The 23,746-nt window shown below is 43.8% G+C and overlaps 1 long non-coding RNA gene across 1 annotated transcript in view; it reads left to right on the top strand.

Annotated features, from left to right (window-relative positions):
• Window positions 1–2,034: 2,034 nt before the first annotated feature.
• Window positions 2,035–23,746, top strand: part of LOC138581851 (uncharacterized) — a 42,328-nt gene continuing 20,616 nt past the window's right edge. The window contains exon 1 of the long non-coding RNA XR_011304824.1: window positions 2,035–2,122. This is a non-coding gene — a long non-coding RNA (uncharacterized lncRNA). The remainder of the gene's footprint in view (window positions 2,123–23,746) is intronic.

The following is a 23,746-nucleotide window of genomic DNA, read 5'->3' as shown; positions in this document are numbered from 1 at the left end:
GCAGAAGGGGTTTCACAACACAAGTGGATCGGGAGCAGGGTAAATCCTAGTAAGGCTCTTTGAAACCACCCCGGCTGAAAAATAAGCAACCTAAAGCGCAAAGGCTGTCTCATAGCACACATGGATCAGGAGCAGGGAAGACCGTACTAAGGCTCCTAGAACCCACCCCCGAAGAAATAACTAGCCTACAAACAGAGCGTGGGGGCTTCAAAAACTCAAGTGGATCATATGAGTAGAACATGCCAAATTCATCTCCAAAGATTACATCAAGATGCTAAAACGCCTCCATCCATGGAAAAGTACAAAACACATGACCAAAAAATCTAATGGCTCTAAGAACCCACCGCAAGGAGTATCAAGTGAAAGGTTTCACAACGGGTTGTTTTGTCAAGAAAAGCGGATCAAGCGCCATAACTTCAGTGAAAATCACCCTGTGAGCAAGCAAGGGCGCAAGTGCTAAACCTGGTCAGGTTGAACATCAATGAAAAGCACATAAGCGCATACCTCCCCATCTCACATGGAAAGGACAAGAGAAAGCAGGCAGAACCTGCTCCAAAAGACAAGCAAACTATGAACAAGTCACAGCTCACACGCTGTGTCCAAACAATTGTCACAAGCTTTCATTTGAATGGCGGCGGGGATCAGCCTTGAGCGGGCCCTAATTGGGAGAAGGGCCCCCCTCTCACCTGATCCCTCTGTCCCCAAAATATATTATTGTTATACTTCTTATGTGATGTTATGGTTGGCTTTTCTTTTGCACCATGGCTGGTACTAAAATAAAGCTAGTGGCCAAAGTGTTTCCACTTCACATCCTGGTTCAGTCTCCTCCTTCCTGTAACTGTCATTACTGTCTTTCCTGTCATGTCATACTTGTCATCCATTACACCTGTCTCCCGCATGCCACTCCCCAGCACAAAAACACTTCCAGGCTTATCAAAACAGGGCAGGTCTGAAGCAACGACAGGTTGACTGGATATCATAGAAGAGACGTGTCAAGAAGGACGAAGCTTGGCAGGGGGTGACAGTCTTCCGCGCTATCTGGACTTGCAGACCAGACAAGCAATGACAAATGTCTGACATTTCAAGATGAGGGGCACGTGTGGGAGTAGGGCTTTGTAGCCATCCATCAACATAGCTGCGATAAATTGTGATAAATTGCCCCGTGCTGTAAAACGTAAACAAGAGTTAACACCCCTTGGGTTCACTGCAACCCGCGAGGACTTGGATCTGCGAGAGACTCTGAGGTAATTTCTGACAGGAGCTATTTCTGTAGCTTTGAGAAGCCTAAATGATGCTCAGTATTCCTTTGTTTGATATCAGTAGTTTCTAGGGATTCAATTTAATGAAGTAAGGCGGGAACCACACTCTTGTTTTTTTAGTTGTTTTATTTACTGGTGCATGATGGACTGGGATAAGAGTAAACGATTATAATGCATGTGTGCATATGGTCGGTTTTACACAAGAAAAAAACAGTTTTCTTGTACTTTTCATATTGAATTTCAATATAATTAATCTATAATTAACATAAAATGATTTCTATTTTATATCATTAATATTTTATAAATAATGTACACATATTTATTTAGAAGTTTTTCTAAACACAAGATTAATTTAATCACCCTTTCAGCCTCTCCTATGCTCTACCCACAACCGCCTCTTCAGATAACTCACTTATCTCCTTTTACAGTCTCATTCTGGACCTCGGTGTAGTGGAGATCGTCCAGAAAAAAGGCTTAACTCAGAAGTTCTCTCCTGCCACCATCTTGAGGTTCTCTGCTACAACCATCTTTTTTTTATTTCACCTTTGGTCAGCTGGTGTAAGTTGTTCTAGATCACGTGGCCTCTGCTCCCCACCCACCTGCCAATCACTTCTAATCTGTTGGTGCCTTCATGTTTTGCTGCTCTTTTGGTATTACTTAAGAAGCCTTTTAGTCTCTTTTGCAGTTGTTAAGCTGGTGCTAGTGACATCTGTTCAACATAACTGGTAAGCCGTTAACCCTTCCTTTCCTTTCTTAACTGTTAGTTCACAGGGTATCTCCTGACCACATCTGAAGCAATTACTATTGGGACCTGTTCGGACTGGAAGGACCCAGGACCAGAACCCCTGCTCCTTAAATATCAGGTAAGCTACCTTGAATATGTGTTTCACATCTCTCTCCCAATAACCCATCCCCACCATCGCCGCCCCCAAGCAACATAATGGGAAGCACATTGTAGCAACCTCACCTGCCTCACCATATACCCAAACAGCACCATGGGCACTGCATTGTAGCAACCTCATCTGTGTCACCATAAACCCAAACAGCACTCAACCATTCAGCACTTCAAGAAAACTGATGCTCACCAACATCTGCTCCGCAATCAACCATGCAACAGACATCGCCAATCTCATGACCACACACCACTTAAATACCATCTCCATCACTGAGACCTGGATTACATCCACCTCCACCCACATTTTAGATGTCATTATGCCAAATGGCTACAGCATTCTACAAATGGACCATCCCAACAAGGCGGATGGAGGCCTTACCCTTCTTCAAAAGGCCTCAATGCCATCCATCGAACTGGATGTTGCCACCATCAGCTCTTTCAAAAACCTCTCCTACCACTTCCCACTCTCTCTATTGGACACAGTGCTCTTCCACCACCTCTACAGACTTCCCTATCCAATCCAAACACCTCCTTCGTCAGAGATTTCACAAACTTGGCCACCATGTCTCTCATGTACATCAACAATGTCTTTGTCTGTGACTCTGCGTCCCCGCCAACCTAATAGTCAAGTCCATGAAGGTAGATCGCCACTACCGTCTCCACATTCTGAATCTAACTTAGCACACGAAAGGCCCAAGACACAGGAAAGATAATAGTTGGACTTCATCACCATCCTGCCCATTCACCGTCACAGCTCTTCAATTCCGTTTGACTTGCCGTTGATCTGGCAATCCCCGTTGACATTAGTCAGACCGCGCCAGTCAAGCATACCATCAGAAACCAAGCAAACAAGACCTCAAGAACTTCCCATTGGAAGCTCTCACGGAAGACTTCACCAACCCCTACCTCACTGGGCCGATCTACCGGAGATGATCCAAGACTGTGACTCTCTTCTCCAAGAACTCAACACCACCCTCACAACCAACATCACCCACCATGCTCCAGTGAAACAATGCACCCTCAAGCCTAAGCGTTCTGTGCCCTGGTGCACTCAAGAAATCAACTGCAACAAAGAACCATCATAAAACAAGAAAAAGACTTGGCAACAATCCCACAGTGCATCCAACCTCACCCTGCTCAATGAATTACATGCTACATGCAGATGACTGATCACCAACCCGAAGGTAAACTACTACCAAAAACGCCATAGCCAAGGCCAACAACGAAATCAGAGCCCTCTTCAAAGCCATCAGACATTGCATCAACCCTCTCCCTGACCCTCCCGAACCAACGCAATCAAAAAATCTACTGTCATCAACTCTTTCTCCATCGACCAAATAAGCATGATCTGCCAGCACAAAGACATTATTGCCACAACTGACAGCACATTACACATCACCACTCGCAAAACCACCAATACCTGGAGAACTTTCAAGATACTTAGCATTGAAGATCTGACTGCCACCCTAGGATCCCACAAGGCCACATTGTACACAGACGAAATCCTATCTGTCTCCATACTGAAGACCCTTGTGACTGATGCACTCCTCTCTTAACTGACAATCATCAACAGCTCCATCACTCAAGGCCTCTTTCCTCAAACCTCAGGACTGGACAAAAGCTCCCACTTCTCAAGAAACCAAAACTGGACCCAGATGACCTCAGCAACTACTGCTCCATCAACCATCTTCCCATCCTAGGTAAGTTCCTTGAGAAAGCAGTAGCCATATAGCTCCCCCAACACATTGATGCCAACAGCCTTCTTCAATACTACTAATCTGGCTTCAGACCCAGATCCAGCATGGAAAAGGTTATAATCAAGGTGATTGATGATGCCCTTAACATCATTGATGAGGGCCAACCTTGCCTCCTGGCTCTCCTCGACCTCTTAGCCACGTTTGAGACAACCACCAGGAATGTATTTATATTCTACATTATTGCATGGGGATCAGCAAGACGATCCTCGGCTGGTTCAAATCCCACTTCACTAATAACCACCAATGTGTCTAAATAGATTGCACCAGATCACCAACGCTTCCCATCACCTGTGGAGTTCCACCACACTTCTCTACTTCACAATATCCTCCATTGAAAACATCCACAGGATAAAGGCCTGCCTCCCATGAATCCAATTTTGAATGTTCACTGCTTTCATGAAGCTTAACCCCTTCAAGTCCGAATTTCTGCTGCTGACCAACATCAAACACTCTGACATCCAGACCTAGTTCAGTATCCAGTCTTTCCATCGAAAAAGTTTCCAACAAAACCTTTTCCATTGAAAGTTTTGCAACTAATTTTTTTCTATCGAATGTATGTGCTTAAGTGCACATTAATTCGTGATTAAGCTCACAGAGTAAATGTATTAGGTACAATAAAACCCTTAATACGTCTTTGCAAATTGTTTCCTCTGGATTTTCTTTCTGAGATGAACTATTACGTTAATACCCCGATCTAGAGAGTGGGGTCTCCTGTGCCCTTCAGAGACACATTTAAATGACAACTGGCCAATAGGAGCGTCTAGAAGACTAGAGTGTGTGTGTTGGTTCTGGCGACTGATCATCTATCCTCATGGCCTTTTCCTCCTCCCAGTTGTTCTCACTTGGGATATGCCACTACAGCGCATGGAAGTGATAGGTAATGGGGAATTGGAGGGGTCTTGAGGGAAGGTGGGAGGGTCAAGGGGTAACCGCATTCTCTCCTGATGGCCATCCCTAATCCCACACGGGGGACTCCCACCCATGTGATCCTCCCACTGAGTACCACTCTCAGGAGGACTATCGGGTAGCAACCTCACCTCCCTGGCGACATGGGAAGGAGCTCCTACTGGGGAAGAAGGGACGACATCCATAAATATTTGTCACATACCCTTCCCCTCGAAATTAAGGTTTTCTAGTTATCTAATATTGCGGATGTATTCTTCTGGGGTCTTTCATCGGGTTACATATTTAGGATTATCGCTATCATTATCACCTCACCGCCTAGAATTTCCCTACTCATTTTAAGTCTAGTTATTTGAGCAATCCATTGATTGAATTGAAGGACTGTGCTACCTATGAACAATTGGGTCAGCAAGTTGGGAATTACTATTACATTGTCCCATAGTTTCTCCCCCAGGTGGTTGATGGGAATTTGTGTGTGGGGATACCGCACCACCTGAATATGGACACACCAACTCTATTTTCTCATCTGGCTCCACACTTGGGGAGGTCGTTCTGATTTTATGGCCACCCCTTATTCCCACTATCTAGTTATTTCCCGTAAACAAAAAGGTGTTGGGGTCTTTCCTGCCTTTATTTTTCCTCCTCTTAAATTTCGAAGTCTCTGGATTTCCGTTCCCACTGTGCTATTATCTCACAAAGTTGGGCCCAGAGGATATTAGCGAAGGGTAACCAACTTCTTAGCTTCTTTTCCCTGACTGTGCTCTTTAAATGAGGCAATAGTGGCAACATTAATTTGTATTCAAAGAGAAATTCCTCGACTTGTGACCAAACTCCCCACATGAGAAACATTTCTTACATAGAGTAGGAGATGGATGGGGTTATAGAAGATGACATCTATTCTTCTTCATCTACATCTAGGGTGTTGATATCTGGTTCACTATCCCTGGATTTTGTGTGTATATCTAATTCCCCGGCACTATGAGGGGGTCTTAATAGGAAAGATGGTTCTTGCTCTTCTTGTTGTAAAGGGCAATACCCTGGAGGGAATCCAATACTTCCCACAAGGGATCTGTTTCCTCTCTTGTAAGGGATGAGGATCTAGAGAATGGTAACTCTCCATCTTCTCCTCATACTATGAGGTTGTCTGTATATGTTTCAATATCACTGTGTTTCTTGGGTTTCTTTGTAATGGTCCCTACTGATCTAGGGATATCTGTCTCTAAGTTGTTCTGAACCTCCTGGAAATTGTTATTGGGTGGAGAGATGGGGGGATAACTTACAGTTAGGGCACGGCTTTCTCCAACCTGTTCTGGTTCTCTACATGAAGCAGCTACATGACCCTCCAAGCGTGTTACCTTTGGGGAGAGAGAGATCTGATTACAGTAGTTTCTCCGGCATGTGTCACCGCAGGGGCATTACTGCCGATGGCTGTGATGTTTCAGGCTTTTCAAGGTGAGAGATAGAGTTCCCGACTTCTTCAATCTCCACTCTCAGGGATAAGGAACTTTCTGTGGATATTAGGGAATTGGGAAGGTTGGCATTTTCCCAATAGGCCCTGTCTTTGGCCTGATCATACTCCAGGTTAGTATTCAGCTCAGCCTCCTTGTAAGGAACTCATGGTGGCAACAGTAAAGACAGACACAAGTGATCACAGTTCAAGGGTGTTTATTGAACAATAAATGCAGGGTGGAAAAAACGCCTAAGCTAAAAGTAAATCTAAGATGGGAGCAAGCGTCGCCCATCAAATGAAAAATGAGGCAGTCCTAGTGGTGTTGTGTCAAAATAAAAGGGCCTATACTAAGAAAAACCTACTGCCAATTCCATACAACTAATCATAGAAAGAGTGAGGGATAGGGTTTCAATAAAGAAAGGAAGTGTTCCAAATAGTAAGTCAGGATTTGATTGCCAGCGTTCTCCCTACCCCGCGTTTTCATTACGGGACAAGGTGGGACCTTGGAGCACAGCACACGCTCGAGCTTTCTCGGCACGAGCCAACAGTTCCGATCCAGCTATCAGGTTCTACTGCTCCATCACCCATCTTGGTTGGTAAAGTCTTTTTGCATTAAAAAGTGTCTTGCCTTCGAGGCCTGATGTATCCAACAAACAAACACAAACAAAAGGTTATTTTCCAGAGTTCACGTTGGGTGATGGCTTCACCCCTGGGTCCTTCCGGGCGTCAACCCTTCCTGTATTGTGTTCAACCAATCAATTGAACAGTTCCTTTCTCAATGAACTTTGGGTGATGACTTTTCACCCCTGGATCTCCCTCGACCAGGCTCGGACCCACTTGACAAGGGGGACAATTCACTTCCCCTCGTTTTCCAATACCTCTTACTTTCACAAGTCTTAATGTCTTTTTAAACAGTACTTCAGGCTTTGTCTCCGAGTGTCGGCTTCGCTCTTGCGGATTCACTCTCGCCAACTTTTACCACATAGTGTTCATGTGCTCATTTCACCAAATGTGATTAATTTCCCTTAGCTTTGTAATAATCTGTCGGTCAAAGACTTTCGACGTTACAGAGGATTTCACTAGGCCCCTGTATGACCACTTTGACCTCTTCTCGCCTCTTCCCAAGGGCTTCTGGTTCTGCTAGTTTCTACCATCGGGTAATTGCCCAGAGTTTCCTGCCTGAGCACACAGGTGGTGCCGGCCTCCTCTGTTGCTGGTTGTCCCCCTCGTTCCTCAATCATATCTTTAAAAGTTCAAATTAGCCGGTGGCTATTTTTCGTTCAACACAGTTCGGTTTCTTATTGATTCTCCCCTCAACTCACCGGCTGTGATGAACTGCTTGCCTTTCTTTATCCTTGGAGTCAAGATTGGTACCACCAAGACCAGCGTCCTTCCCCGGCTTGGTTATCAGCGGAGGGGGGTCACACGTACCATAGACATCTGCTGCAACACATGCTGGCTATTCGCGGTTTTATGTTTCCATCTGCAGAGGCTTCATGGGCCTTGATCGGAAAGGGCAAGGTTATTTCTCTCTGTGTCACTCTCTCCGTATTCGCCATCTTTCTCCTCCTCTTGAACTGCTGTGCTGAGTTTGCTCTCACGTCGTACGGTCTGCCTTGCTCATCTTGTGTTCTTGTGCTCCACCTTTTATCCCTGTGGGGAAGGGAAAGGGCCGTCAGGTGTGTATGATTCTGGTCAATTGCCTAACTTTGCCTGACCCTTGTATTGGGACATGTCAGGTAAATGGCTCTGTTTTTAGTCTGTTGTCTTTCATGTTGTGTAAAAGCTTTCATGTGGGAAAATGGGGGGGGGCAGTGTCTTAGAATATCCTACGTGGTAGGATGGGGAGAAGGTGTTGAAAGAAGGGGGAAACTGTGTCTCAACCATAGGTCTCCCACTCCAACTCCCCATGGACCCCCATCCAGGTGATCCTCCCTCACTGGTCCACCCCCAGGAACTGCATCCAATAGCGATGGCCGTTTCCTGGCCACCTGGATGACAGATCCGCGAGGACTAGCTAGGGAGATACCGTCAGGTTTCCCACATCCCCCACAACAGAATAATTTTTCATGGATCCTAGTTTCATGGTAGGGGTTCTCTTGGGTGGTTTTCTCTCTTGTTTGTGTACCTTCCCTTGAGACTTCATAACTCAAATACCCGACTAAACCTCCCCTCTGAATCTTAATAGAGTTTTCAAAGAAATTCTAAATTATGACTTGGAGGTTTTCATCACAGGACAAGAGGGGTAGTATTATCAGTCCTTTCTTCTGCTTTGTGTTTAAATAGACAACTAGATTGGAAGGGACATGGACCTGAAGGTCTAAGGAAAGTATTATTTTCTGTCTCCCAGGGATCTGGCAGCCATAGGGACTCAGCAGTTCGTAACTATTTCCCTCAACATTATTCCGAACCAGATAAATGGATTTCGGGGTTAGAGAAGTGAAGGTAAGTCTTAACCTATTACTGCTTCTGTAGGAGTAATCATGGATTTCTAATCCCGGATTTTGTATAGGGGGGGCCAGAGTTCTTACTATACCACCCACTACTGTAGATAGCTAACTCTTTCTCAAAGATAGATATAGTCGGGCTAGAAAAGGTTCTGGTTAAGTTTGGGTTCCCCAAGCTTGTGGGCAGCATCCCACTTCTAACACCATATGTGACGGTCTAGGAGTAAGAGACGGACACAAAGGTAGCATGTTTATTAGCAAATGCCTTTATTAACAACAACAATAGACAGAGGTTTGGAGGAAATCCTAACTAGCCTTACGACTAAGAGGGGTTTCCCTGCCTCAACCAAACTAGTTAATGATACTGTATCAGAATGTCGAAAGTAAAGTTCTCTGTCCTATGTCCAAATCCAAGCTTGTCCCTCACAAGCTAAACTCAATATAAAGTGAAAAGGGGAAGTGATTATTGGCTTTTGACCTGCAGCCCAACTCAGTAGCTCAAAACAGAAGGTTCAAAATGGTGTAGAAAAACAAACAAAAGTTCCACAAGACTCAAGGTGTTGTTCCCCTTGCCCCAGAGTCTTTCCAGTTTTATCCAACTTGGTATCTGTGTCTTTAACAGTTGAGACAAGTCTTTATCTTTACTTGATAAACCTGGTTCCAAGCCGGGTTGAGGGTTCCTGACCCTATTCTCAGTATCCCTCCTCTTGGCATGCTCTCCTGCCAAGTGAGACACTCAACGTTCATAGATTCACAGTTTGCTTTCTCTGTATTCACTTCCACTCAGAGCCCAGGCGGGCAGGGGCCTTATTGTTATTAAATGCGCCTACAGCGGCGGGGCGCATTTAATAACAATGGGGTGCTGATGCAAAAGCATCAGCACCCTATTGAGATGATTACCTCCCCGGCACCTGAGCAGGGAGTTAATCACCGGAATAGAGCGCTCATGCTAATTCCTGAGCGCCCTATTCTAGCGAAAAGCACTCCGCTCCCACGTTGGGGAAGTAATCATCTTAATAGGGTGCTGATGCCTTTGCATCAACACCCTATTGTTATTAAATGCAACCTGCCGCTGCGGGGAACATTTAATAACAATAGGGCACCTGCTGCACCTTCTCCCACTGCGCCAGCTAGGGGGAGCCCCTGAAAGACTCCCTGGAGCTGGTGTGACGGGGGGCTAATGGGCCCTGGGCAGCCCCTCTCTAGTGCCAGCGCTGACCCCTTGCATGTGGCGAAACAAACACTCTCCATTTTACCACTATGAAATAGGAATCTGGAAAAAACAAAATGGAAGGCACAGTCCTGTTGTTTAATAAAACAAATGTAATTTACATCAATGTGAGAAACAGATACATCGACTACCACACAGTGAACCCAAATACACGATTACCACACAAAACAAACACCCACATACCAGGTCCAGACCTTCAGCATAACATGTTGCACTTATTGTGTATAAGTGACATGAATTAAATTCCAACAGAGACCTGGAATTCATGGGAGGGTTACACACGTATATCGTCCATGACACAGGAGAGCCACAGTGTTGTGTTGCACTGGCACAAAATGGTGCTCATTAGAGAAGTGGAGAACTTGGCTCTGGGTCACTGGGTTTGATGCAAGAGGAGTTGAAGTACTTTGGTATGTTTCGCGTTTAATTTGTTTCTGCATTACTGTGGCGTTAATTAATCTGGACCAGTCAATAGTGGCAGCTATAGGCAAGGCACAATTTACAGGCGGAAGTCACAGGCAAGGTCAAATAAGAAGGGTAATTACTAACATTATCGACCGGCTGCGAGGTCAAAATAATGCTATTAGCAGATACATTTACCAGCTCTGGGCCAGATTCTGAGCTCCATGTAAAATAAGAAAAGTGTCCTTCCGTGGTGGAAGGACACTTTTATTATTTGCCCCGTTTTCTGTATCTATAGAAATATTGGCACAAAATATGGAGCAATTAAGAACACTGTCATTTCAACAGCAGAAGGCAGGTTTCCTTGCTTCACTGTAGCTCGCGCACTCCCTCCCCCCTTTGCTCAGCAGTTACTAGCTGGTGGTAAGTTCTTGGAAGGCGCTGACTTTCGTACGAGTTTCCACAGGAGGCCTATATGCCAGTTGCCGCAATGGCATTCCGAGGCCTCTGATTGGCTGCGCTATTCCCAGCCTTACAATGTATGCGCTAATGCGATTTTTTTTTACATTTAATTCAAGACCAAAGGCTGGCTGACCTCGGCCTGACTCCTGCTGTCTGAAGGCACACGGTTACTTTGTAAAGAAAATTGAATCATGTACCACAATAGTTTAAAATAATGTGTATACATCAGATTAACAATTAGACAGACTAGTTCTTAACTAAAGTGTAAACTGGAGAGTAAACGCGATTTTCGAAACAGAGAGAAAGGCATTGTGCTCTGGAAGTAAAACGTGGTGCTGCACAATTTCTGGCACATACATGAAAGCTAATCTCCTATCTGTTGCCATGGTAAAATAAACAACGTGCAAACAGAAGGCTCTGGGCGGGAGCATCGCCCTTCGGAGCCTGGAAGCCCCCGCCCTGGGACAAGCCTGCATCTCCAGATTGCCAGGGAGCCGCTCAGTATACGGTATAGTCGTGACGATAACCTGTGATGGATTGGGAGCCAAAGGTGGCGCTGGAAATGTTTTTGAAAGTGACCCCATATTACACTGCGAGAAAAAGTAGCAAGCAACCCAAGCCCATCTAAGTATCGTTTATGGGGTTCTACCCTCCCGAGAAAATTAGAAAAATTGGTGCAATTGTTGAATTCAAGCACATATGTTCCTATATATAGGGATAAAAAAAGTAGTTAAAGATACCAAAAAAATGGCATGCACGTACGTTGAGTATAAGATATGACGTGCTAGAAACCTTATTATACATTCTTTACTTCAAATGGATTTGGGGGTGATGTAATGGAAGGAAGGATGCGGTGGCTGTGAGAGGGTAAGAAGAGCAGAAATCCAGGGTACCTACACAATAGAGGCTCATGGGGCAAAGGCCCACCGGGACATCTGCAGAGTTCGCTCTAGGCCAGCCCAACAGTGGGGATACCTTCAGACATTTTGTTATGTTATGTCAGTGGGATTTTTACCACACACCGGTGCCATTTGCATGGTCTCCAGGCGCTCTGGAAAATCTGAAAATAAGAGATGGGTTTGTTTGTTAGCGGGATTAGTGGGAGAGGGCACAAGAGCCTTTGCAATGAGGTTGGTCGTTTCAGTTTGGAAAAACGGGTCACTGTGTGGGTTTGCTTCCAGGTGGTCTGGATTGGTGGCCATGAAAGGCGTTTGCCTCTAGATAGCAGGCCTTGTGTGCCCCTGGTGTAAGTTCGCTGAGGTTGTGTGAGTTATTGGAGGTGTGGCGCTCTGCTGTTTGGTGCCAGTGTGGGGGGTGTTATAGCGGTCTTCAGTGCGTAGCATAGTTGGCTTGCATGTGGTATATTTGCAGGAGTATGGAGGGTTTTAGTATGACATTGGGTTAAGTTGCAGGTGTGCAGGTAGCTTGTTTGGCAACAGAAACCTACTTTTCCGTGGTCAGCTATGTTGGGTCTCTCTTTGACAATGGCCTATGGCGTGCAAATTAACTTGGCATATTAAATAGCCCTATTCTTATTGCTTTCTTGAAGGTTTGGTGTTCTACGGTGCGCGTTCCCATGTGGAGGGAGCTCCAGAGTTTCGTTGTGTTGCTGGAAAATGCTGATCCACCATATTTCATTTTCGAATAACGTTTGGTTTCGAGGAGAATGTCATTACTAGACCTCCCGGTTCTGTTTGGTCTGCAGATGGAGATAGTTTCTTGAAGGAATTCTTCTCCTTGGCCATGAATTGCTCTACTGAGAATGTAGAGTGTTCTGAAATATGTCCTTTTCTTGACTGGTATCAAGTGTAGTGATCTTAGTGCCACAGTGACAGAGGAGGACTGGCAACAATTGTCCTGGGGGGCACGTTTACTCTTCTGGCCCATAGTGCAATAGCCCAAGCCCACAGTGCAGCTGCCCCAACTTCCAGATCAAGTAAACTCAATCCTAATCTCTGCCCTTGCCACACATTCTCAAGTAAACATAACAGACATTATTGACATGACTTTCTTTTTCAATTATGTTTGTGGTTCTTTAGACACCAGGACCCCAGGGAATTCTCCCACTTACCAAACAGTAACATTATTTCATCAGGGTAATACAATTGGTGAAATGGGAAAGCTGGCATTTGGGCCCAGTTTTCGCTGTGTCGCAGTTTGTTATTTCACAGGCGCCTACATCTCCTCACATCCCAGCCCATCTTTAGTTTTAGAACAATGTGAAGTGGTGGCAAAGCTAGAGAAGTCATTGCTAGAGCAGAGCCATTGCTGAACTATGCTCTGACACCCACACATGTGTTATCATGGAAAAAGACCCATGCCTGGCTGCCTGTCTCCCCAGCCCACAACTGGCACCCTGTGTACCCAACCCCACCAATATAAGAGCCTCACTTGTCATCCTGCCTCACCAGTATGCTTAACATACATTGTTAACATTATAATTATTTATAGAGTAACACTATAAAGTAGAAACCCATATGGGTGAGGCTTTCTCTACAGATAGTTAAGGAAAATAAGGCACAGTGATGAAAAGTGATTAGCTCAGGATCACATAATCTATGAAGTGTGGAATGTGGGGATATGAGACCTGTCTTCCTGGTTCCATGGCTTCCAATTCAGAATGCAGGGGGGGGGGTGTCATCTTCTCACATTTCGTCTTCAATGTTAGAAACAAAAGAAATGTTTTCTACAAAGTTGTTCTTCAAGGGCTAAGCTAGTACACTGTTCAATAAATGGTTGTCAAAGCACCACTGTATCTACAAGGAGGAAGCCTATTAATTGCCTATGTCCTGAGGCAACTACATCTGAGAAACAGACTAAGATTATAATTATAATTAAAATTAACTATAATTATAATCTAAGTCTGTACAATTGTATGTACTTTCAAAGTATCAAGTCACATGATAAAGCAACCTGAAAAATATAAGAGAAGTAGTAATTGAAAGATATGTTAATAAAGCAAGTTTACAACACTTAATCAGAAAAAAGAAAGAGGGCCAAGCCAGTCCCACAATTGGGTGCAGTAGCATGCAGGTCAGACATAGATCTCAGCAACAGTCAACCTGCTGACTTACCGTTCCAGATCTGTATCTCTGTCTCATTTACCCTATTTTTCTTTATTCATCATCCTCCGGTATCCTTCGCTTGCACAACATTCTCAATGCCGCCCCCCAGTTTCTTACAATTAACTTTGAAACCTCTGTTCCTCTTTTGATCCATCCTTTAACTATTAACTCAATCCCCTTCCTTTACCTTGCACTCACTTCCTTCCCTTGCCCACATTGCTAAAGACGGCAAGAGGACGTGGCTTTTTATGTGCTGCCAAGTTGCACTTTCTTGGAAACTCGGCTGCATATTTCAACTCACGGAAGCAGAGAGAACTGCAAGAGGAATAGTCCTAGGACCTGGTGATGGAGAGGGAGCAAGAGCAGCCTTTTATATTTATGTGTGCTTTCAAATAAGGTGCAGAGTGTGTGTGTTTTTGTTTGGGTATATTTGTGACAGTGTAAAGTATAGGTGGCCGGATGTATCTGTGTTCATGTGACTTTGTATCTGTATATCTCAATTTGGCGTTTATTTGCATGTGTGTCTTTTGTTGGTCACATAAGAGTGTTCTGGACAAGGTAATGGAAAGCAATCACAGACTTAGGGGGTCATTCAGAGTTGGGTGGTAACAGTAAAGGAGTCAGTATTTGGCAAATACCGTTGATTTTACTGTCCACCTAATTCACAGTATGAGCAAATACCATCGATGGTATTCCATGGGAATACCAGCGGTAGTATTTTAGGTGGACTTTTTATAGAAAATCCAACTGTTTTTACCTCCACATTAAAAGTGGAGGTAAGAAATTCAAACTGGCCCCAAATTTAAATGTTCTGTTTTTTATTGTACAGACTGGAAACGGGTGCTCCCCTTCAATAGAGTGAAACACATTTTTACAAAGGGCCATGTTGAGTGTGTTCAAAGTTGGGCATCTCTGATAAACCACATCTCACCACCTTACTCATATCACGCATTAAAGGGCCAGAGTGAACCTTTTGTGCAGAAAGAAAATCAACAGTAGTGATATGAGCCTCTACTGTACATAATCCATTTTTCCCTCCACATTGATGCTGGAAATGGCTGAAGAAATGTTAAAAAAACCTTTTTACGTTACTGCTATTGGAGGTGGTATTTCTGAAATAGCACTAGAGGTATTCCAGAAGTATCACCTTTGCTGGTGGTACAAATTGAATAGGGGAGATTTTTAGAAATACCACCGGAAGAGCAGGTAACTTTCTTCAGTGGTATTACAAAGTCTGCATGACCCCCTCAGTTTGTAGTCTTCAAATAAATAATGCCTAAATATTACATCTTTCTGTGTGTGTTTTTCAACTGTGTTTAAAAGTAAAGGCCACAAACAGTCCAACAGCAATTTCTATAACCACTACACGAGTAACATCCATGGGGGCTATTCAGGGTGCTATTGAACTATTTTTGTATTAACACTGGTGATAAGGAAACTCACATGAACATAGGAGAAGCATTTGTACAGAATCAAACTCTAATAAGATACGGACCATTACTTTCTTGGCAAGTAGCGGCCACTTGATAGGCTGCTGTGGATTGTAACGGACCAATGGTGTATGGTGAGCAGTGGTGGCAACATTTCCACCCAGGGTCAGAGAATCTGTAATTTAAATGCATACATTGTGACCGGCCTGTATGAACATGCCCCCACAGCCTTGACTCCTCTCCTGCTCACTCACTGTGGAGGTTATTATTATTATTATTATTATTATTATTATTATTATTATTATTATTATTATTATTATTATCCATGCACATCTAAAACATTGCTAATATCAAGACAAATGCCTTGCCCCATTTACACAGCATCTGAACATGCTTTGCAGCACTCTGTTGGAGTGAGCTGGAAAAGCTGGTCATCTCCCAGCTTAATCTTCACACTGACTCTGTTGGCTGCCTCCATGACCATAAGTCTGGCTTCAGAGCTGCCAGAAGCAGGGAAACTGCTCTCCTGAACATCTGTGAAGACCTGCTCTCCAACCTTGACTCTCATCACTTCTCTGCTCATCCTACTCAATCTCTCTTCTGTGAACTATGCCATCCTGCTCAACCATCTCCATGATAACCTGGGTATCACCGATCAGGCCCTGGCCTGGCTGACCTCTTTCCTCTCTGACCGTCTCTCACGGGTCCAACTTCGGTCCTTCCTTTCCTCCATCTCACTTTCTACTGGTGGTGTTCCCCAGGGGTCTAACCTCTCTCCCTGGCTGTTCAACTAATACCTGGCACCCCTTGCCCACTGCATTGCCGCTCTCTGCTCCACCTTTCAGTGCTACACGGATGAAACTCAGCCTGTTTTCAGACTCCCCTCTGCCACCTCTTCTCCCTCCCTCATCTCTGGCTGGCTGTCTGTCTGCCATCCAGGAGTGGTGTGCTGCCAATGATCTCTGCCTTAATGCCAGTAAGGTAGAGATTCTCCTCATCGGCACACTTGCACCCTCCTTTCCTGTCACTCTCAGGCCGGCCTCCCTTGGCCATCATCCTACTCCCACCTGTGAGGCTGAGAACCTTGGGGTCATCTTCGACTCCACACTCTCCTTCTCTCCTCACATCTCTGACGTCTCTAAGAAGTCAAACTACCAACTGCGCCTCCTCAGAGGTATTCTTCCTTTCCTCTCCTTCCCCTCTCCTTCCTTTCCTCTCCTTCCAGAAATGTACTGTCTCTAGAGCTCTGGCTCTCTCTAGACTAGAATACAGCCACAGCCTCTTTCTAAATCTGTCTGTTTCTACTCTCCGCCATCTGCAACTCATTCAGAACAGGACTGCAAGTCTTATCCTTGGCCTCAAGCCTTGGGATCATATCTCTCTAGCCCTGAAATCTTGTTATTGGCTCTGAGTGGCTGCAAGGGATAAATTCAAGACCCTCTGCATTGTCCACAAGTCTTTCTGGGGCCTGGGTCCAAAATACCTTCAACTCTCCCTCTGTAAATACCTTCCCACTCAAGCTCTTCACTCCTCCACCTCCAACTCACTCAGGGTCATTCGCTTCTCCAAGCAACAAGTTGGGGGTCGATCTCTTTCCTCGGCTGGGGCCTCCCTCTGGAACAGCCTTCCTGCCACTCTGAAACTTGAGAAGAACCATCTCTGGTTCCAGAAGCACCTCAATACCTTCCTCTTTGCTTCTGCCTTTGCTCTTCCTCTCCCCTGCTGAACTGTCTGCTTTGGCTACGTGCACCTGGCTACCCTCTGATTTCGGGCCCATGTGCCTGCCCACCCAGACACACACCCACACTGCCTCCTGGCAACCCTTGCACTTGGGTCTGTATTTGTAACCCTACAGTCCCCTTACGTGCACTTATCAGACATCCCCTGTCTGCGCCTTAAACCTCAGACTTGCCACCTTGCTGGCTGCATTACCAGTTGTTGTTTTTATCCCTTGCTCAGCACTTTCCCCCTTCCCTCTCCCCTGCACTTGCACGTCCTCAATGTCACTGGGCCTAGTAAGATCATTGCTTTTGTCCTCCCCTGTTCCCCTCCCTTGCCTCGTCGCACTCTGAAACATGTGTGTGTAAGCGCGATACAAATAAAATATCATATCATATCATATTATATCTGTTCCTTTGTGGCGGGCTAGATCTGAAGGATTTCATCTTTTTCAATTATTTGTTTTAAATTGTGTTGCTCTGGCCCATGGAGCAACAGCCCAGTCCGCCCTGCACAGTAATGTGTTCTCTCTTGTTCATTTTTAAAAGGTATCTTGCTGCTACGTTCTGGATTTGTTGTCGCTTTTTGGTGAGGGAGTCGGGCACTCCAAGGTAGAGGCTGTTGGCTCTGTTGAGTGGGGTGGAGAAAAACCAGATTGAGTTTGCGGAAAAAGAGAATGAAGATGATTTGGGAGTAGACTACACACTCTATAATCTTGGATAGGAATGGAAGAAATGCCAGATTATTATTAAGAAGCGAGACAAGGTGGAAATGGAGGATACAGAAGGATCAAGAGTGGGTGTTTGAAATAGGGGCAGAGGAGAGCGGCAAGTTAATGAGGGAAGTCAGGAATGGGAGTCAGAGAGGATAGATCTTAGCGTGCTGAAGATGAGAAGGCCTCCCAAAAGCCCCATTGTCACACAAGACCTTGCACATGAATGAGAATCTTCAGGACAGGATACAAGGCATTAGCATGTCACTGGGTGGTGGGAAGGACTGGCATGATGGTACTGTGCCCTGCCTAGAACCATGGTGCCAGTATCCACAGCTAGCATGATAGTGTCACTCACGGCAGATTGTGGTTCGCTCTAATGCAGTGTACTACATCATCTCGCAGCAGCATTTTAAAGAGAAGTTCCTGACAGATATAGGGAAGCTTGAACCCCCAAAATCACACCCAATGGATATTCAGAATACCAGCATGAACTACAAGGAGATGATAGCCATTGAAATCATCTTTGTGGTATCGCAGTGATCTCCCGTTCTCAGCTGGAAGCATCAAGCTGATTTTAACATAGGGGAAATAAAGGGTTTTTCACAATGTTCTGTTCTTAAACCTATTGCTGTACCTGCCAAACACCAAGTGAGCAAGGCCTTCATTTGACTGCATGGCAAGTTGAAAGCTCTGCTGTAAAGCATTGTCATGGATGGTATCATAAACAGGGCTGAGTCCACTGAGTCTTCACTCCTACAGACCACATAGGACCCTCCACTCGCAAAGACACTCCTGTCCTGATGAAGGCCTACACCATTGGAGCTCACCTAGATCCACGCAAAATGGCCGAAACACTGTCGTGTTGACATGTATTATATGTTGTTGTTCAACTCTTGATTGTGCCCACACTCTATGGGCCCCCACCTGTTTATGATTCCACTGAATTCTCTAAGCTTCCTTCCCAAGGAACCTATAGAGAATGAACAAACGGTACAAGTAGATGTCTCAAATATTGACTACTTGATCATTCGTACTTAGGTACTACACTTTGTATGTCCTCAAATGTGAATGTCCTATGTTTTTTTAAAAATACCAGTGTATTACTACACCACTGCACTTCAAAATAAAACCCTTTTGTGCAGAAGAACAGTTTCATGACAATTCTTTGACCACCCACACAAGGGGTCACCCACTCAGGGTGTAGCAGTGGTTACTCTTCAGCAGAGATTGACCTGACCTTGCTCATTCATTTTTTGATATTACAGTAGTCTCGCATAGGAATAAGCACAGCTCATGTTAATATAGTACAATTTGCCTGGGAAAGAAAAGGCTTGACTAGCCTAAGTAGTCTCAAGTGGTATTGTGCTTTCTTTGCAATGCTATTGGTATGAGCGTCCAAACTCAATGAGGACTCAATCACAATACCTAATGTCTTAACTTCTTTTGAGATCTAGATCAAATGCTGTTCGATATAAAAACCTGTGTAATCCACACTGAGCTTTGCTCTTGACTGGCTGGACCCAAACACGAAGAACTCAATCTTGGAACCATTTATACATAGACCATTTTCCAGCATCCATGCACTAATAGATTTATGCATGCTTACGTACATTTTGTATAGAATGTTTGTGGCTTTTAAGCCACATCCTATGCCGTATCATTGCTTTACAGATTTGTAAACCCAGTTCTTTGTGCCCTGGTATGTGCTGTTTAGAGATAGTGTGTATAGTACTGTCTAAACATTGCTTGTGCTTAACAATTTCAGCATCATATATTATTCTCTGCACACCCTCTGTATTCTTGCAGTATACTCTTTTGTGCCATAGTATGCTGCTAGCCATTCTACAAAATCATATGATGACATTGTAGAAAGGGTGTGCAGTGGCATGATCACTGTTATTATTAAAGATTATCTCTAACTGTCTGACTGTTGACATCATCAACAGTACATTTTTTTCTCTTAGCCATTCTCCAGTTTACATTTCCAGGTACATCTCCTACCATTCTACCATGAAGCATTATTAAGTTGGGTGCCATATAGTCACCATATGTTCATCCCTGTTTATTTATCTTAGTATGTATCATAGTAATTGGCGGGATATATATTGATTTATTTTGGGCTATAAATCCATTCATTTTCTGAATTTCCACAATGTGCATTCAAATCACAATTATTGTTGTCATTTTACTTACATTTCCCATAATTGTGTCTATTGTTTCTGCAATGTTTAACATGATCTCAACATGATCTCATCATCAGTATGCACTCTTCATGATGGATGATACACATTAATAATTAACATTGGTTCAGTGTTTTTATCATTGTCTAATTTAAATTTCCCACTCAATAATTATGTTGTTTGTATATTGTACTCACATAATTTACATTTGTTTTTGTGCCAATTATCAGGCCACCAACAGGTCTACCCTGATGGCCTTTTTTTGCAAATCAATTAATTATCTGGTATGCATACATAGCTATGGCAGAGCATAACCATGTTTCTTGCCAAATAACCATATCGTAATAACTTAAAATGTAATACACCTCATGTCTATTATCAAAATGTGTCTGACCTTTTGTATTCCAAGAGAATACTTGTTCCAGCTTTCCCCATATTGACATCTCATATATGGAGATTTGTGCAAATTTTGTCTTCCAACTTCTTTATTAATATCCTTCTTCTTGTGGTAACATTTGCTCCGACTTTCACCATATTGACATCCCATGTATGAGGACTTGTGCAAATTCAGTCTATTTTACTTGGTTAGTATTCAAAAATAACTTGTAATTGTTCTTGTGCGTGATGGTATGCCCCGGGGTTCCCACCATAACTAGGCCAACTCACTGATGTCTGATAGTGTGTCAGACATGTGGCACGTTGCTGCGGCAAAGTCCTTCCTTGTGGATGGTGTCTACCGCTTTGCAGACCCTCTTGCAGCTCTCGCATCAGCTGCGCATTCACTTGCCGGTGAAGCTGCTGCTTTTTGACATGGCCGCATCCTTGACAGGTTTGTTGCTGCTGCTGGTTCCTTAGCGGTTCTTCTCTGGCACTTTTCTCTGGGTCTCCCACGACTCCAGTAAGTAATACTGACAAGCGGCAGCTTGAAAGCATCTGCCTCCTTCAACACAGTTCATTCCCAGGCGTCTGCCTCCACCTGTGGTTCTGCTTCCCACTTTGCCCTCTCTGCTTCTCTTCTCTCTGACTCCCGATTGAAAGTGTAAATCATTTTTAAATACCCTCCGCAACTGATCTTCATTGTACCAACTGGTCTGCGTATTTAGCTTAGGGTTTCTTTCAATCCATACTGACTCCTTCTTCCTCGTCACTGTACTGAGGCATTATGGGAGTTGACGTCCATAGGAGTTATAGGACTTCTAATGTGACTTTGTGTGGAATTTCTGTTTAATACAAAAACATCTTTGACAAAGGATGTCAAATGTGTGTGATATGTATTTGAGGAATTAATGTAATTTTGCCCAGAATGTGTGTTAGGAAGGGCCTTTAGGGTTATGTAACTGGGGGGATTGGTATAGTGACAACATGCCATCAGGAATTTCGGAATGTTGGGGTCTTCTTCATTTATAAGAGAAGAATACGATGTATCTCCCGATGGGGTATCACATCTCTCCGACAGCCGTCTCCTCCCATGTGATCCTCCCTCATAATACCATCCCCAGGGTCAGGAACAGATAGCGACTGCCGTCCCCTGGCCATATGGGAGTAGATTTAAGGCCGAGGATCAGTGATGACCCCACAGGATTCATCACAATATGCTATGGGTAACCATGCCCAATAATTAGTAACATTATTCTGTTATGTATTACACTTGGTACTGCTCTCAATTAATAAACATCTGCCCACCTAAATCGGAAATCGCCCCTTTCTTCTCCTATGATTCTCCTTTCTCTCAGAAATGTTATTTTCTTTTGCATTGTCATCATCTCTATGAAGATCGTAACCCATTTTTAATTTAAATTATGCCTGCAATATGATCAAATGTACTATATGGGGTGAATAACAGTGAACGCATGTGACATTCCCTTATTACCTAGGCGGCGTTCAATATAATCAATGTCCTCTGATGTAAATACTCTCAACACAGATATACATCGTAGCAGTGAACTGTTTAAAGGCATAGATGTAGGAGATCTAAAAAGATTTTTGTATAGTAAAACAAAATACAGTTGTATTTGGAATTTTCATTAAGATCCATATCTTGATTTGCAATCGAAATGCAAGGTTTATTTTCCTGGTTCCCAGTCTGGGAGTTTGTCAATAGCCTCTCAATGGGTGGTCAGGTTGGTTCCACCACTTCTAATCTTTCTTCAAAAGTTAAATCAGTTATTTCACCATTTTGGTTGTGCACCAAATTTAAATCAGTCGTCTGTTTTTAACCATTTTTACAAAGTTCCACTTTTTGTCTTATGTTTGCGTTTGTTTTTCTTTCTAGTATTCATTATTATGCTCCATCCACAGCTTCCTGCAAATATACTTTATTCAAATCCATAATGTGCAAGATTTTATTTTTCATATTCTTTCTGATTTGTTTTCTTCCTATTCCCACCCATTAGCATCTATTTATATCTTTGTGTTGATATTAATGAACAGAGGTTTCCTTTACTTTAACGCTGGCCTTTCCCCAAGTATTCACTTGTTTAAATTAATTTCAGAGTTTACCATGATTGAGTTCTCCAGTTCATTTATTTGCTCAGTAATGGGTTTCGAGCTTCACCTTTTATTCATGTCTCCATTTCTCAGTTCGTAAACTTGAGTAAATGGAGTTATATTTTTAGTTGTTATTATATTTTGTTCTAATCTTTCCAAGATAGCCCCATGTTGCATTGTTCTTTCTGAATGTCAAGATATATGTTAATTAGTGAATTTATTATAAATGAAATCGATGGTGTCTTTAAACTTGTAGGCATTGATTTATTAGGACTATCAGTTGTCTCTGAAAGACTATCAAGTATTGGAGAGGCCATTTAGCTTTCAGATCTTCCTAGTAATGGCTTGCATTGCTCATGATTGCTTGCCATGACGTTGCTGTCCTTAGCTTTGTGTTGCAAATGGTAATGTAGGTTAAGCAGCAACTTATTATCAATAGGGGGCTGACAGTGGGCCTCATTCCGGGTTTGGAGCTAACCATGGAGTAATTAGCTCCATGGTTGCCTCCGAAACCGTCCCAAATCCGTCATGGTGAATGGAGTAATTACCGGTCGATTCCAGGGTTGGAGGGACCGGTGATTACCCATTCACCTTTTGCCCTTCCCCATTCCCATTTCTGCCCCATAAGGCTCAATGGGAATGGGGAAGGAGGTAATTACAGCACCGTAAATTACGGTACCGTAATTACCTCTGAGGTACCTTTGCGGGGCCCGTACTTAACTCCTGCTAAAAGCAGGAGGTAAGGAAGGACCCGCAAAGGGAACTCGCAATACGGAGGTAAGGGATTACCGGCATCGGCACCCTTACCGGTGCCGGTAATCCCTTACCTCCAACCTCGTAATGACCCCCAGTGTTTTGATTTCTAACTTCCTTTATTTCTTTTTTTGTCTATTTGCTGCTTTTCCCACCAAAGTAAATTAACCAGTACTCTTCCCTCTGTCATAATTGTGTAGATCCCCATCAAATTCTCCTCTTGTTGTTTTTTATTGATTCTATTTTGTCTGATTTCATTATACTTTGCAAGTTATATGGAATAAGGATTACACTCCCAAAGGTTAAGGTAGCAATGTAGAAACCAAAAGGTTCTTACCTTCATTGGATTAGCCTTGCCCCTTATTGTGCTTTCCTTGGCATAAGACTTCTACAGATTTACCAAGAATTCTAAAGCACTCTGCTGGCTGCTGACTGCTGAGAGTCGGCACTTTCCCTGCACTTCCGTTTGTGGCGGGTTTTATGCCAGAGAGTCAAGGTAAGGAGAAGGCAGAGTCAAGGAGAGATTTGAAATCTTTCTTAGCCAAAAGCCCAAAAGCAGAATCCGGTTAGTTGTAGTGGGGGCGTCAAACC

This window comes from Ambystoma mexicanum, chromosome 3q (genome assembly GCF_040938575.1).
Source record: "Ambystoma mexicanum isolate Mex_15411 chromosome 3q, UKY_AmexF1_1, whole genome shotgun sequence".
Taxonomy (NCBI): Eukaryota; Metazoa; Chordata; class Amphibia; order Caudata; family Ambystomatidae; genus Ambystoma; species Ambystoma mexicanum.
Note: the sequence above shows the minus strand (reverse complement) of the source record. Positions and strands in the feature narration are given on the sequence as shown.